The sequence below is a fragment of the Epinephelus moara genome, chromosome 8 (assembly GCF_006386435.1).
Source record: "Epinephelus moara isolate mb chromosome 8, YSFRI_EMoa_1.0, whole genome shotgun sequence".
Classification (NCBI taxonomy): domain Eukaryota; kingdom Metazoa; phylum Chordata; class Actinopteri; order Perciformes; family Serranidae; genus Epinephelus; species Epinephelus moara.
The window spans coordinates 9,315,914-9,330,485 of record NC_065513.1 but is presented as its reverse complement, the minus strand read 5'-3'; the positions used below and the strand labels follow the sequence as shown (position 1 = coordinate 9,330,485).

The following is a 14,572-nucleotide window of genomic DNA, read 5'->3' as shown; positions in this document are numbered from 1 at the left end:
CCAATCTGGCCTTTACCTCCTCTTCTTTTAGAATGAAATCAACCTATGCAGAAACATCTGAATAATGAGGAACTGAAACCACTGACCTTCTTGTTGACATTTTCGACACAGTTAACACCACTGATTATGCCTATGCCATCACATTCATTTTCGTATGAGGCATCAATCAGCTAGATAGGGACTTTACAGCTATGCATTGTCATGAAGGGCATAGGAGATCATGACTGTCTAGCCACATTTAAGCATTTACCAGCGCAACCTCACCTGCTACTGTCAGAATGTCAGAACTCACATTAACTTCTTGGCTAACAGACTGTATATAAAGATGTCAGTGAAGATTCTCAGTCATCCAGGTCATGGTAATCGTAAGTGGGTGAGTAGTAAGGATGAGATGAAAGGCGAAACGTCTTCAAGAAACGCAAGCAGGTCCAGTTGCCTACGATATTAGCACTTACGATGTATATAAAGATGGACAACGTATCTCCACTTACTCCCACTGCACAAAAATGTACTTTGGTCCTTAGTGGAATGCTGTATCTTAACTGTTGCTTCATCGATTTAATATTCATGGTCTTAAGAGATTGAATCTTAAAGACTTTATCTGACAGTGTGTCCAGTACTTTGGTTTATGACCAAATACCTGCAAAAATAATAAGAGTATTGCTGTACTTTGTGTTTAGTGCCAATAGCAAATGTTAGCAGAGGGGGCAGGACCACAAACACATCTCAAATTTATGAAACACTGAAGCATTGTACAAATTTAGGTCAAGGTATACGTGTGTATTTTTTCACTACCACTTTGCTGTTTGTGTTACCTACTGCGAATAATAAAGCAAATGCTAACATTAGCTTGCTAGCTAGCAAACCGGCATATTTTATCATGCAGCATTGACATTACATGTGATGTGATGTAATTACGATATATGGGCGTAAGTTGTGTTTGGTGCTTATGCATGTTTGGTTGCAATTCGCTGAGCAGAAGAAGAAAAGGTGTCAAATGTTGCAAGAATAATTTTCCAGTAAGTGTTGTCATATTTGATTTCAGACAACTCTACCCTGTCAAAATCCATGCACCACACAAGTACATAGTATACGCAGTGTACTACATGTTTGTACAGCTTTGTATGAGGGAAACATAGCAACATTATGTCTAAATGAGCATTCATGAATATGTTTTACTGCGAGGTGGCCACTTTACAGTGGGCTCTTTATGATTATTCGGTACTTTAACTTTGCAGTGTTGGCAGTCAAAGCAAACAAACTGGTCCACACCCTATGAAATACTTTTCCTCCAAGACTTTTCATTTTTTGTATTTGGAATCCAAAGGTCAGTTGAAGTTTTGTTTTTTTTTCTTTGTCAAAGCCACAGACAACCACTGGAGAAGGGCGTAAGACCTGCATATGGCTCTGGGGCTACAGGTTTCCTACCCCTTGCCTCAGCTTACTAATGGAGGTATCTGATTTGAAACACAGAATTAGAATTGGTAAAATTCTGGAGTATCTTTAAATATCTGTCACAGTGAATTTTTATTAGATTTTGACCACCGCTTTTCTTTATTAAAACAAAAATCTCAAAAATATGACCTGATTTTAAAAATGAATAAGAATAGGGTAACACCAACACAGTGTGTCATGTATGTCATTTTAAATAGTAACAGAAAACGTAAGATTTCAAGGATAAGTAGGTAAACAGACATCTCTCATCGCCTCCTCAGAGGTGGGCTCAGAATCCAAGCTTTTGTCTTTTGCAGATGACTTATCACTTCTATACACTGACTCCAGTCCCTGCATGGCAACCCAGGCTGTACAATTATGGCCAAGATTTGTGTGCTTGAGTGAGTAAGTGTCTGTGTTTATGTGTTACAGCTGACACTTCAGCTCATCTCCAATGCTGATTGCTCCAGTTGGGGCTGCACACACACCAGCTCTCTCCCCCACAATGATTAAACTGACAAAAGGCGCTGCTGGCATCTAAACAGCAATTAAAGTGAAAATGGCCATGTCAAATCCAACGACCATATTTCCGTTTGTCAAGATAATTATAACCATCTCGGTGGCCTGGCAATGCTTAGCTCAGGCGTAGAAGACACAGAGGGTGGAGGAGGATGACAGAGGAGTAAAATGCAGCGGAAGGACGGTTGTGGCATTATATTACCAACAGCAACAATAGAAATATCTGTCAGATTAGTCTGTATTGCTGGCCCTGGGGCCCTGAGCATTCACCACTGGTAAACATTCTGTAACCTTTTTACCCTTGATTCCTTAAATGCAGCTGAGTGGGTTTGAAACATATTGCCACAAAGTGGCTCTGGGGCCAGGGCTGTGCCATCACAGAGGTGCTGTGCTTTTAATCGGCTGCTCCGCAGCAGCAATCACCGGGAGAAGCTGCTTTTTTGCTAGGGCCTTGAATGCCCTGTCCATGCTGCAGGGTATAACAGAACCACAATGACCTCATCACTTTGCCACTAGCTGCTTCTCTTTTTAATTCTTGGTTCAAGTTAAAGTGAAGAAGCTGTTTAATACATGTGGGACTGAATGGCCTTATCTTCAGTCTCAAATGATAATGATTCATTATTCTTTTATCTCGTTGCTTGAGCATTGCACTCTTTCACCTTTGTCTGCCTCACATTTAGTAATTTTTATACCCCAGCCAGCACCCAAGCAACACCACTGAAGGTTCACTGCTCTGTTCAGATACATTCCAGTGAGGGAAACTCCTCTATTTATTATAATTTGATCTCACTTAAATACGTAAAATAACCACAAACTCTTAACACTGTGTTACATGGTGGTGCCAAAGAAACAGTGCCAATGAAAAGTCAATTACGAACGGTTGCAGTTTTAAACAGGTGGTTAACGTTGTGAAATGGTTGCAGTTTGGTTAAATTTAGGGGGAAAAAATACTTGGCTAGGTTTGGTACGGGATGTTAGTACATCCTTGAGGTGTCCTTGTTACCTCATATACACAAGTAGGTATTACCTGTTGGGTGACATTGTCCACGAGCTGAGTACACACAATTTTAATCTCAGATCTCAACATGACTATACTTTCCAAATAAATTGTGCACAGATAATAAATGGATGGTTTCTGGGTAGCTTTATAAATGAAATCTGTGATTTGAAAGTCATCATTTAGTTGAGTTAAGTCATATTTCAGATCATATCAATCACTTAGTCAAAGTGAGCAGGTACCATCTGTTTGTCTCTGATGATTTTCATGGATGTTGTAGGATTAAAGGGGAAGTGTCTTGTGATACATAGTATTAAGAAGTGAAACAATGTCATATTGTCACTTCAGCAGCCCCTTAATTGCACAATAGATTTTAAGCAAACATTTTAATTGTTTACTCTCTTGAGCACAGATAGTAGTCATGTCAATGGATTCTTTTGCATGCTGTTGATAATGAGTTGTTGGTTATCACACTCTTTTAAAGTCCTACTCTACATCTTGTTGTGGGATTGCGTATTATAAAAATGAGTCATAGTGTAATTTTTCCTTTTAGTAGATCAAAGCATTGTTTTTCCCCTTTTCCCCGGCAAACATCAAATGCAGTGACTCATAAGCCTCGTGTTTGTTCTGGGCTTTTCTCCCTTGCATCTATCTGTTTAGCTCATGCCCATGACAAATTGTGGAATTAACAGAAAAAACAATGACCATTGGAATGTGAACAAGCACACACAAAGCACAATGTAAAGAATCAGCATGCCAGATGGATAGAAAATAGCTCCGGCTGCTGGATTCAAACACAGGAAGTGCCTTTCTTTCTTTGCATGGAGCTCCTTTGTTTATTGTTTCATGCAGAAGCTAATGCATGCTTCCATCATGATCTTGTTTAGTTTGCGGTGTCATTGCCTTGATGCGAGACAACAAATATATGTCTCTTTAATCAATATAAATGTAATTCAAATCAAGACATTGATAGAACACCTATGTGCATTTACACCATAGGAACAAAGAGTTGAAGTATACATTTTGACCACTAGATGGGGTGGTGATCCAAAGAAACGGATAGGAGTTCGATGACAGTGTACTGTACATTGCATCTCCATTAATATGACCCACCTTTGCAGCAGTGACTAAGCCTGTCTATAAATTAAGGAGCTGGTTTTATTCCACACATGTATGCACTGTATGTGTGACCAAGCAGCACTCAGATAAACAGGACCCTGAGTAAACTGGAGTCAGAGACTGCTCTACCAAAAATAGAGATTTTCTTTACAGTTCATTCAAATGAAAGAGACTTTTCTCCTTTGAGGAAATAGCAGCAGGAAGGCTCAATAGAAGGCTTAAATGCAGAACAAAGAGTGGAGGATGCATTAAATAATCACTATAAATAATGAAATCCAATAACAAAACAATGTAGGGTCAGACTGTGCGAGTTATGCCAAAAAAGGCATTTTACAGCAAATGGATAAAAACATCATCACTACACACCTTCCAATTGGAATCAAAGTGTTCAGCACCAACATTATCTACACACAACAAGCCCTGACCTGAACACCACACCATTAAGCATGCATTAAATATGACCACTTAGACTTTAGACAGCAAAAAGCCCCATTAGAAAAGTGAGATACACAAAGAATGGCCAAATTGAATGAGTAACAGGTTAACCACAAGCTGTGTGAGAAACAGTGGTTTGCTCTTCTAGCAGTTTGTCCTTAGCTGAAACAGAACAGATTAGAAAGTGTGAATTGAGAATATACAGTCAGCTGTCTTTCTCTTTAGTTTCATACAGTTTCCACCATGTAGCAGAGTATGGCTTTTGATAAATATTTATTTCTACAAGCATCACAGATGCCAAACATTTGTGCCCACTGCCATCAGACTGCACAACAGCAGTGGAGACCACAGACTATACCAGTCATTTTGGGGCGACAGTAGCTTGGTTCACAGGGACTTGGTTTGGGAACTGGAGGGTCAGCGGTTCAAGTCCCTGTCCAGACCAAATGTGGAGTGTCGACTGGTAGCTGGTAGCTAGTAGATTTGATGCCACTTCACCTCCTAGGCACTGCCAAGGTACCCTTGAGCAAGGCACCAAACCCTGAACCGCTCAGCACACCCATCCATGGACAGCCCCCTTACTCTGACATCTCTATAGGTCCTGTTTGTGCATGTGTGTGTATTATAGGCCTATCTGACAACAGAGTGAGTTTCACCTCGAGGATCAATAAAATATTTCTTCTTCCTCTTAAGCAACCAGCTTTTTGCCTACCTCCCATTTCCAAATCACAAACACACCCAGTTTCCACAGAGTGTGTGGTACACTTGAGAAACTCACACTACACTCCCTCTGCATTGGTCTAACTTGCAAATATTGCACATGATAAACATATAATATTTAGTGTATTTCATTATTATACTAATTACATTTATTATGTGTTACATATTACACTCTACTTATTCTATTCTAGACTACTACATTTCAACACATTATTGCATTTTATATCCCAAGCTATTTAATACTGTGTAATAGATTAAGATATCATGTTAATATGGTATTCTGTGTTTGTGCAGTGGTGCAGTGGTTGGCACAGTGACCTCACAGCAAGAAGGTACTGGTTTTGAACTGGCCAGCAAGCTTTGGCCCTTCTGTGTGGAGTTTGCATTTGGGTTTCTCTGGGTCCTCCACCTTCCTCCCCCAGTCTAAAGACATGCAGACAGGTTAGAAAACTGATGACTCTGAATCGCCCATGGGTGTGACTGTGAATGACTGTCTGACTCAGTGTCAGCTTAGTGAAAAACTGCCCAACCTATCGCCCAGTGCCAGCTGGGATCAGCTCCTGTGCTCCGTCACCCTGCGAGAGATAATTGGTTACAGATAATCGTTATACAGGCTTATTACATTACATACTACATCATATTTATTTATTAATAGAGACAAACGTTAAGTATCATCATCATATATTATTACGGTGCAGACAACTATAGTAGATGGGATTGCGCATACTATACTTTGCTGACTTTGTAGCTACTAATCACACCACAATGTCACTGCGCTCGAGACAGTATTGCACTGTTAGTTTAGTACATGACTGGTCATTGGTACCATATGTATGTGTTCTGCTGAGTTTAATTTTTAGTTTCTATTTTCATTTCTATTCTTTTTTAATTTACTATACTTCTACTACTCTTGTTTATCTGTACTTACTGCTGTCCTTGTGCTGCTGCAACACCTAAATTTACCCTCTTAACTGTTTTTTATCTCATCTCACCTCATCTTGTCTCATCTCATCAATTAACAGAGGGATGTGTTTAATCTATTACAGTGCGAGCTATGATTAGTCAGTAAGGACTGAAGTGGCTTTATATGAAGGATCCACAAAGACAAAAATAAAAGTCAGGTACCTACACCGATCAGTCAAAATATTAAAACCACTGACAGGTGAAGCGCATAACATTGGCCATTTTGTTTCAATGCAATGTTTTTCTGGGAAACCTTGGGTTCTGGTATTCATGTGGATGCCACTTGATGAGCTCCACCCACCCAAAAACCATTTGTACCACCCCTCATGGCAATGGCACTCCTCAATAGTAGTGGCCCCTCCAGCAGGACAATGCACCATGCCACACCACAAAAACTGCTCAGGAATAGCCTGAGAAACGTGTCAAACAGCTCAAAGCATCGACCCTGGGGTGTACTTGGTCTGTAATGGTGTTTGAGTGGGTGGAGTGTGTCAAGCGTTATCCACATGAATGTCAGGACCCAATGTTTCCCAGCAGAACATTGCATTATAATGAGATGATCAATTTTATTCACTTTATCTGTCGGTGGTTTTTTAATGTTGTGGCTGATTGGTGCATATTTAAATTTCAACCAGGATGTTTTCACCTGTGACATGTGGTATCTAACTTTAAACATGAACTTATTATTAATACAGTGACTGTGAGGGTAGCAGTAGGGAGAACTGAGAACATTTTATAATAGGGATTGTGTGATTTTCAGAATATACATAATCCTTTAGTGCTTTTTCAACACCAGATGGCGCTCTTCCCTTTGCATCCACATACTTTCCCTGTCCCAATTAGGCTCAGCAGGTTGAATCCTCCTCCAACCACCAATTTACACTCACAATGTCATCGTATGGTAAATGATAGCAGAGGAAAAAGTCACAAATGTCACACAAAAAGTGCAAAAAGTGACCTTCATCCAATGATGATAGATGTTGAAATGAATATAAACTGTTTTAACAATAAGGAAACTTAACCAAAGTAAAAATCGAAAGCAAACTGGGTTAGAAAACAGCACTGAGGTGACATCAGAGAGGGTTGTGATTGTGATGATGAGGGCAGTAGGTTGCAGTGACCCAGTTTGTGACCTTTCATTTTAGCCAAAAGGCAATCCATACTAGCTGAGCTGTGCTCTTGTCATCCATAACACGGATCAACTGACACTGAACAAACATGACAACAAGATGATGCAAGTGCACAGAACACGTGTCACATTTTGCATGCAACATCAAAAAGGCTGGTTAGAACCAGTTTTCATGGCTCCAGGTGGATGACGACAGTAATCTTATCCATCTCATCTCAGGTAGTAAACAAGCACCAGTGTGTCACCAGACACACAAAGAAGGCCACACTGATCTCTCTCTCTGCTCCCCTTTCATTTGCGTTCAAACATTCCCCTTTCTCTTGTCTTTCTTTCATGCTCTGGCTGACTTACAGTAAATAGATTCAGGTAATGACTACACCAGCCAAACAGATGGTGTGTGAAAGCTCCTGATGGCTTGGATTAGAGGGGAGAAAGGTTACAGACAAAGAATCCTGGTACAAAAACTTGGTGGATTTGGGGTTTGGAGAAAGTCTGTAATTACATCCCTCCAAAGCATAATTTGGGCAAAGTAATGCTAAAATCAATTTAATGGCACACTGCAGCCCAAGAAGCTGCCGATCAGCTTTGAACTGCCTCCTAAAGAAGCTGATCTCCAACGCTGTGACATAACTCCAGCCGGGGTAAATGAATGACTCATAACTGTGGGCTGTAATAAGATTAGTATTTCTAACTTCTTGCAGGAGTTCTCAGTGCCCTAAAAGTGTGCAACTCCTTCCTCAACATCTGCAGGTATGGGCCTTCCTGTGACTCATGGGGTTGGATCTCTCAGCCTGGTTGCTGATGCAAAAATTGGCAGGATTTGAGTGCCAGTGATATCTGGCTGTCCCTCACAAGTCTCTTGAGTATAACCACAGACACCAAGAGGAATGTGTCTGTCTTTATAAGCACTTTAGCCTGAGCTTGTACACTGGATAAAGGAACGATGCACTAAAAATGAAGCTTTCCAAGGAGAGAATCACAGAATTTGTGTCACTAAAACACCAAATTCTGCCTGTTCAGTAGAGGTTACTGTTTTGTGTATGGTACTGTGCGTCTGTTCTGGCCAGCTGACAGCTGATCTGCTTATAGGCTTTACTGTAGGTGCCAGGCTGCCTGGATAAAGCAGTGGTGTGGTGTGGTGTGCTCTTGTTTGCTCTCTCCAGCTCCCTCTGACTTGATCCACAGGGTTAATCTGAACAGGTTTGAAACCGGTTCTGGAGCAGGCAGCCTGGTCCAAGCACATGCAGGCAGATATTCCGTACTCAGTGTTGTTGTTGTTGTTGGGTATGCTGATCCAGCATTAAAGCTCTCTCAGTGCAGCCTAAAAGCCTCATGTGTCCTCCTTTATCTGGCTGGGTTTCACTGGAGAGGCTTTTTGCAAACATATTTATAATGCAGATAATTTTATGCAGTGCTATTCTCAGCAAAAACAATAATAGTTAGCAAAGAGGGAATAATAATATCCCATGAGGAGAAAAGTTGGGGTCAAATATAATGGAGACAACATACTAACTATTTATGCAAAATAACACTGGTGGTGCATACTAAGACCAAACAACAATAACTCAATGAAAACATGTTTGCATTAACAAGACTGAGAGTCTAAAGCCATGCTCGTGACACTGTGAGGCTGTCCTCAGGTAAAGCAGTGCTTCGAGTTAAATGCTAATTCTACCATGCTCATAATGAACAGTGCAGCACAGACTGATGGGAATGTCATTAGTTTTGCAGGTTTTTGTTCAGAAACTAAATTACAGAACAAAATATTTTTTTAGCTCAGTTGTCAAGATATATCAATAACTAGAATTACCATCTTGCGGTTTTATGCCTCCGCCAACCAGTCAAGTCACACTTCACATCCATATCTGTCCAGACTCATATGTAGCCATGACAGCAGACAATACTTCAGATATGACTGTTGCTGTAAATGTGCTACAAATTCTGAAACATGGATGCTTCATACACATCTTCAACCTGGCAGTACAGCGGATCTATACTATCAGCACAGTTTTAAGAAGGACACCCAAGATTAGTGTCACCAATTCAGTATCTGACCAAAAGTCTCCCCTTCTGTTCCTGAGATATGGCGTTTAAATAATGACCAGAAAAGTGTTTTGCATTACATTGTGATATCACAGTGAAGCTGGCCTTTGACCTTTTGGATAGAAATATAATAACTTCATCATTTTATCCAATGGTTGATTGTTGATCCAAGTTGTTATTTGTGCCACATTGATGAAAGTGGAGATGGAGTGGGTGGACAGGTGGACAGACAACTTGAAAACATAATGCCTCCGGCCACTGCTCTTGCCAGTGTGGGGGCATACAAAAAATGTCAACATCCTGGTGGCATCATAGGGAAAATCGGGGGTTCACCAGAGTCATTAGAACTCATCCTCTGGGACCATGAACACATTTTGTGCTAATCCATTTTTTGGATGTTAAGATATGTCACCAGCTGAGTGAAAATGTTGACCTACTAGTGGTGCTAAATGAAAAGTCAAAGGACCATTGAAGTCCTTATCCTCTGGGGACCTTGAATGACTGTGGCAAATTTCATGGCAATCCATCACTCCAGGTATCTCACTCTAGATCACACAACATGTCAACCTCATGTTGGCACCAGCAGAAGAGTCAGGGGATCACCAAAGTCAGTCATTTTATCCTCTGGCCACCATAAATGTCTGTACAAGTTGTCAACAATCCATCCAATAGTTAGAGATATTTCAGTCTGGACCAAAGTGGTGCACAGTCCGACAGACTGACATCTCCATCCTACAGATTTATGTTCCTAGCATGGCTATAAAATTAAAAAAAATCAAGTTTGAATCAAGATACTGTGGACACAATACATATATTTTAGGAGGAACTGTTTTGCAGCTCTATATTTCAGCTTATGTAAGCCATGTGCAAAATGTATGTCATATTTATTTTAGGAGGTCTACAGAAGTCATGTAGTTAAGATAACATGACCAGATATGCTTTTAAGATTGCCACTATTTACATTTTGTACTGCAAGTTATTTTGAAAGAAACAAATATTTCATTTTAGAAAGATATATTTCAGTGCCTTTATGTCTCCCAAGTTATCATCTTTATTAGAACATTAATGGTGAATGGTTTGTTATTGTAGCAACCCTTCCAAACACCGAGTCTCTTTTTCCACTGTTTATGTTTGGTTGAATTTATTCCAAACTCTGTACATGTACTGTTACATGAACACTTAAATAGTTCATTATTTGTGAAAAAAGAATGGCAACACTGCAGTAGTGACACTAAACATCACGTAAAGACATGCTATAAGAACTATAATTCCCTTTGCTTTGTACGCATGGAATATTTTAAAGATTTGATAATGTTTTATGTTTTTGTCTTTATGTTTCCTCTTTCATATTCCAGCTAACAGTCAAGAGGAATATTGGACAGGCCACTGTCATTCTACTACATGGCCATAACTACCTGCAGTACTGACCCCATTAAGGACCCTCTGAAAGCAGTCACCTCCTGGTACCAGTCATACTCTCATCACATGGCCCCACCGATTTGCCAGAGCCTTCATCTTCACTGGTGCACTGAGCTGACATCAGTAGCCAGATTAAGAGCTCTCATCACCCACTGTCTCAGCCTAACTACCAACTGCCTCCCTCTTGCTCTGATTATCATAGTGATGTTGATTATAGGCCAAGATAAATACAGCCTCTCACATCTAAGAAGGAGCTGAAGTACCGAACAGAAGAGGGAGCACAAAAATATATACAGTATTGTGAGGTTCAGAGATCTTATGTTGGATGAACAGTGCAGCACAGACATAACAGTTTTGCCTTTTTTTTTTCAGTACTGAACTGCAAAAGACAATATGAAATTCCCCCCCTGCTACCATATACAAGCATATTATTTGCAGGCCTGAAAGACAGAGGGGGTATATCTAACAGTTTGTATCAAAATGAAATTTTTAGTTTTAATGCTGGTGCAACTTTAAGACAGAGTGAAATATCTCAACTGGTACTATATGGATTTGGTACAGACATTCATGTTCCACAGAGGATGAAACCTGCTGACGTTTTGCCTCAATTCCACTAGGTAGGATATCTCTAAAACTAAAGATGATAACATGCTAATTTTAGCATGTTAAATCACTAACATTTGCAGTAAGATGAACACACAGCTGAGTTGAAGCAGAGGTTCCAAACTGGTCCAGCCACGGTGTCCAGATTTCTCCTTAGTCATTAGGTCAAGGTCCACACAGCTTAGGGGGGTTAGGGTTGAATTTTCCTGTAGCACCACCATCAGGTTGACATTTGTGATTCAGAATGAAATTTCTTAAGAACAACTGGATGGATTGACACATTTTTTTGTACAGAAATCAATGGTTCCCAGAGGAAGAAAATACTATGGCAATCCCCTCACCTTTCATGTAGCATGTAAAGGTCAAAGATTGCACTTATTTTGTGAAGTATCTCAACATCTTCTGATGTGTTGGCACCAAATTTGTAGAGATAATCCCAGATGATATACGTATCCGACTGACTGGTGATCCTCTGATTTTTTGTTTGTTTCGTTTTTTTGTTTCTCTGTTTTTTATGGAAATATCTTGTCCACTAGGCTATTGGATGGATTGCTGTGAAACATGGTATAGAGATTCATGGTCCCCAGTAAAACTTTGCTCTCTCATCTACCACCATTATAAGGTCAAAAATTAGAATGCCCATCAGCTTCAAGTAATTAAATCTAGGGGAAGCTTTCCTAGGGCGCCAAATGTAGTTGGACCAGCTCTGCAAGTAATGAATCAACACTTAGACAAGTTCTGAAACTCAAAGGGGTGAGGCTCAGGCCACTGAGACCATCATGTCTGTAAAAGTGTTAGTGAAATGTGAGTTATGACGTACAGTATGAGATTGCAGAGCAGATATGGCCTGATTTTATTGCATGATAACTGGAGGATGTAAATGATGCACACGCAAGTCAACAAAGCGCATTGTCCCTTTGAAAATCACTGGCAGGTCTATTATGTAGCACGCCCTAATGAACTGACCCCACCAGCTGTTTAAGACATAAGCGCTAATGTAGAGCACAATGGTAAACCGAGCCCGGACCAAAGCGTGACTGTGACAGACGGACTACATATCCGCTCTCCCAGTGGCGTAATGCCTGACGTTTGCCCTCTGAGATATGAATCAGCTACAGAGCAATTGAGCCTTATCAGTTTCCTTTTTCTTTATCAAGTTCCTGTCGCAGCTGATGGATGCTGGGCAGCTCTGTGGGCTTGGAAGTAGCTATTGTTGTACATTTTACTCTGGAACTGTGAAAATGAAAATACATCCTCAGCCTCTTTCCATGTTGCTCTCGGATGAAAACAAACAGACTGTTATTGTTACTGGTCAGTCAGTCTATATTGGACTGTTTACATGATCCGCACTACAGCTAAAGCATTCATCTAACGTCCGACAACATTTTCCCTGTTTTTGGTGGGAAGTACACGTGTGATGGAAATTAGCTTTGGTAACTATAACTGCTAAAATCTATATATATGTTTTTCATTTTAAAACATTTTTGAAAGTTATTTGTTTCAGCTTTTTTTCTTTCTCATTGTAATTCCTAGTACAGTACATCCTGGAAAGCTAGAAGTAGTGAAACAAGAACAGTTGTTTGTTTTGCAGTCAGGCAGGTGCTTCACCCACTTTTGATCTTTTCTCCTTAGGTCTACTCAAAAGAGGTGTTACACCGAGGTCAAATGTACTGGAGACACACATTTATCTGAGTCACGTAAATATTATGGTTTTATCTGTTTCAGACGGACAAGCAATCAGTCTTCTTGCTGTTTCAAGTGTGCACATTTTTATCTCTATAGGTATGTATGTAGGTTGCTGAGTTAAGGCGTCTATATGCTTCATAATAAGTGCTTGACAGATCATCGAAAAGTGTGTGCGCTTATCTCTTTTTGTACTATATATTGTGTCTCCCTCCAGCCTGGACTCACTCAGGGCGTCAAAATTTGTGACTTGGGTATTGTTGGACACCCTTTAGCATCTGTTTGAGACACACTGGTTTGTCAACAAACTTTTGCTTTTGCTTAAGCCTAAACTCCTTCTGCGTCGAGATCCACAGACCACCTACTTCAAGATACAACACAGAAGTCTTCCCCCAGTGTCATTATAATAACACCTGAGGCTTCTGCCCATGCATCAAGATATGATGAGTAGGGAGGAGTTCACATTGCTCACACCTCCCTATGACAACAGGTTTTCCAAATGTGGCCATTCTGAAAAGCTATAAAAGATTTTGCCTGTAGATAATTTTGAAGTCCCTTTGGAGCATAACAAACCCTTTAGCCCTCTGTAGCAGACAGTTGTTGAGACAATGGTTCATGGTGGTTTAAAAAGTTAGCTAAGTGTCCGAGGGGTCACTGGCTGTGTGTGTGTGTGTGTGTGTGTGTGTGTGTGTGTGTGTGTAGGCTACTGTTGTTAGTTGAGGTGTGAATGCTAAGCAATAACCTCACCTTCCACTATCACCGATTTACAGTCCAGAGTCCATTCAGTCTGAGACAGCCTTCAAATTTCTAAATGGCCGTGCTGCACCCAGGCCATGGACTCACTGCCCTGTTACACCTTATCTGTCTGCCACAATTTACCAGCAGAACACTTTGACCCGTATTCTAACGTTCACCCGTAGTATCTCTCAAGTACTCTCTGGACACTCATAAGGTTGTTATCATCGACAGATTGCACTTGGCCAGCTGAGATACTGTCAACCCTTAGCACTGCACCACCATCCATTCATTACATCACACATTGCACTTCCTGTATTCAACTGGCAGCCTAGTCATGGTGTTCCCCTGCCTTTCACCCAATATGTGCTGAGACAGGTTTATTCCCTCTGCATGTATGATAAGATGACGCTACTAAAATGTAAAATAATCTCTGCTGGAGATATGGGTGATTTCCACAGCATAAAATAACCCAATGAAAGTACCCTATAAAATGATCTTTGCAACCAGGTCAAAGGAGAAAACCCATTACCCTGTTGGCCACCAACAGGTCTGTATGCTGATACAGGGGGTTTTACAATACAATGTGGTAACACAATTTCACAAATTGATGCCAACCCCCCAAAATAAGCTGTCAAACTCATAGATAAAACAAAGAATTGATATATAAATAGGAGCTGAGGTCTGCTATTGTTTCTAGGCCTGCACTTCCTCCTTCTCTCGGCCATGGATCAGCTGCACCTGCAGGGCAAGAGACAGGAGGAGAGGGTGGA

General features: G+C 40.6%; 1 long non-coding RNA gene across 1 annotated transcript in view; it reads right to left on the bottom strand.

Annotated features, from left to right (window-relative positions):
- LOC126393762 (uncharacterized) overlaps positions 1 to 13,914 on the bottom strand; it is an 88,453-nt gene extending 74,539 nt beyond the window's left edge. The window contains exon 1 of the long non-coding RNA XR_007570299.1: positions 13,812 to 13,914. This is a non-coding gene — a long non-coding RNA (uncharacterized LOC126393762). The remainder of the gene's footprint in view (positions 1 to 13,811) is intronic.
- Between the last annotated feature and the right edge of the window lie 658 nt (positions 13,915 to 14,572).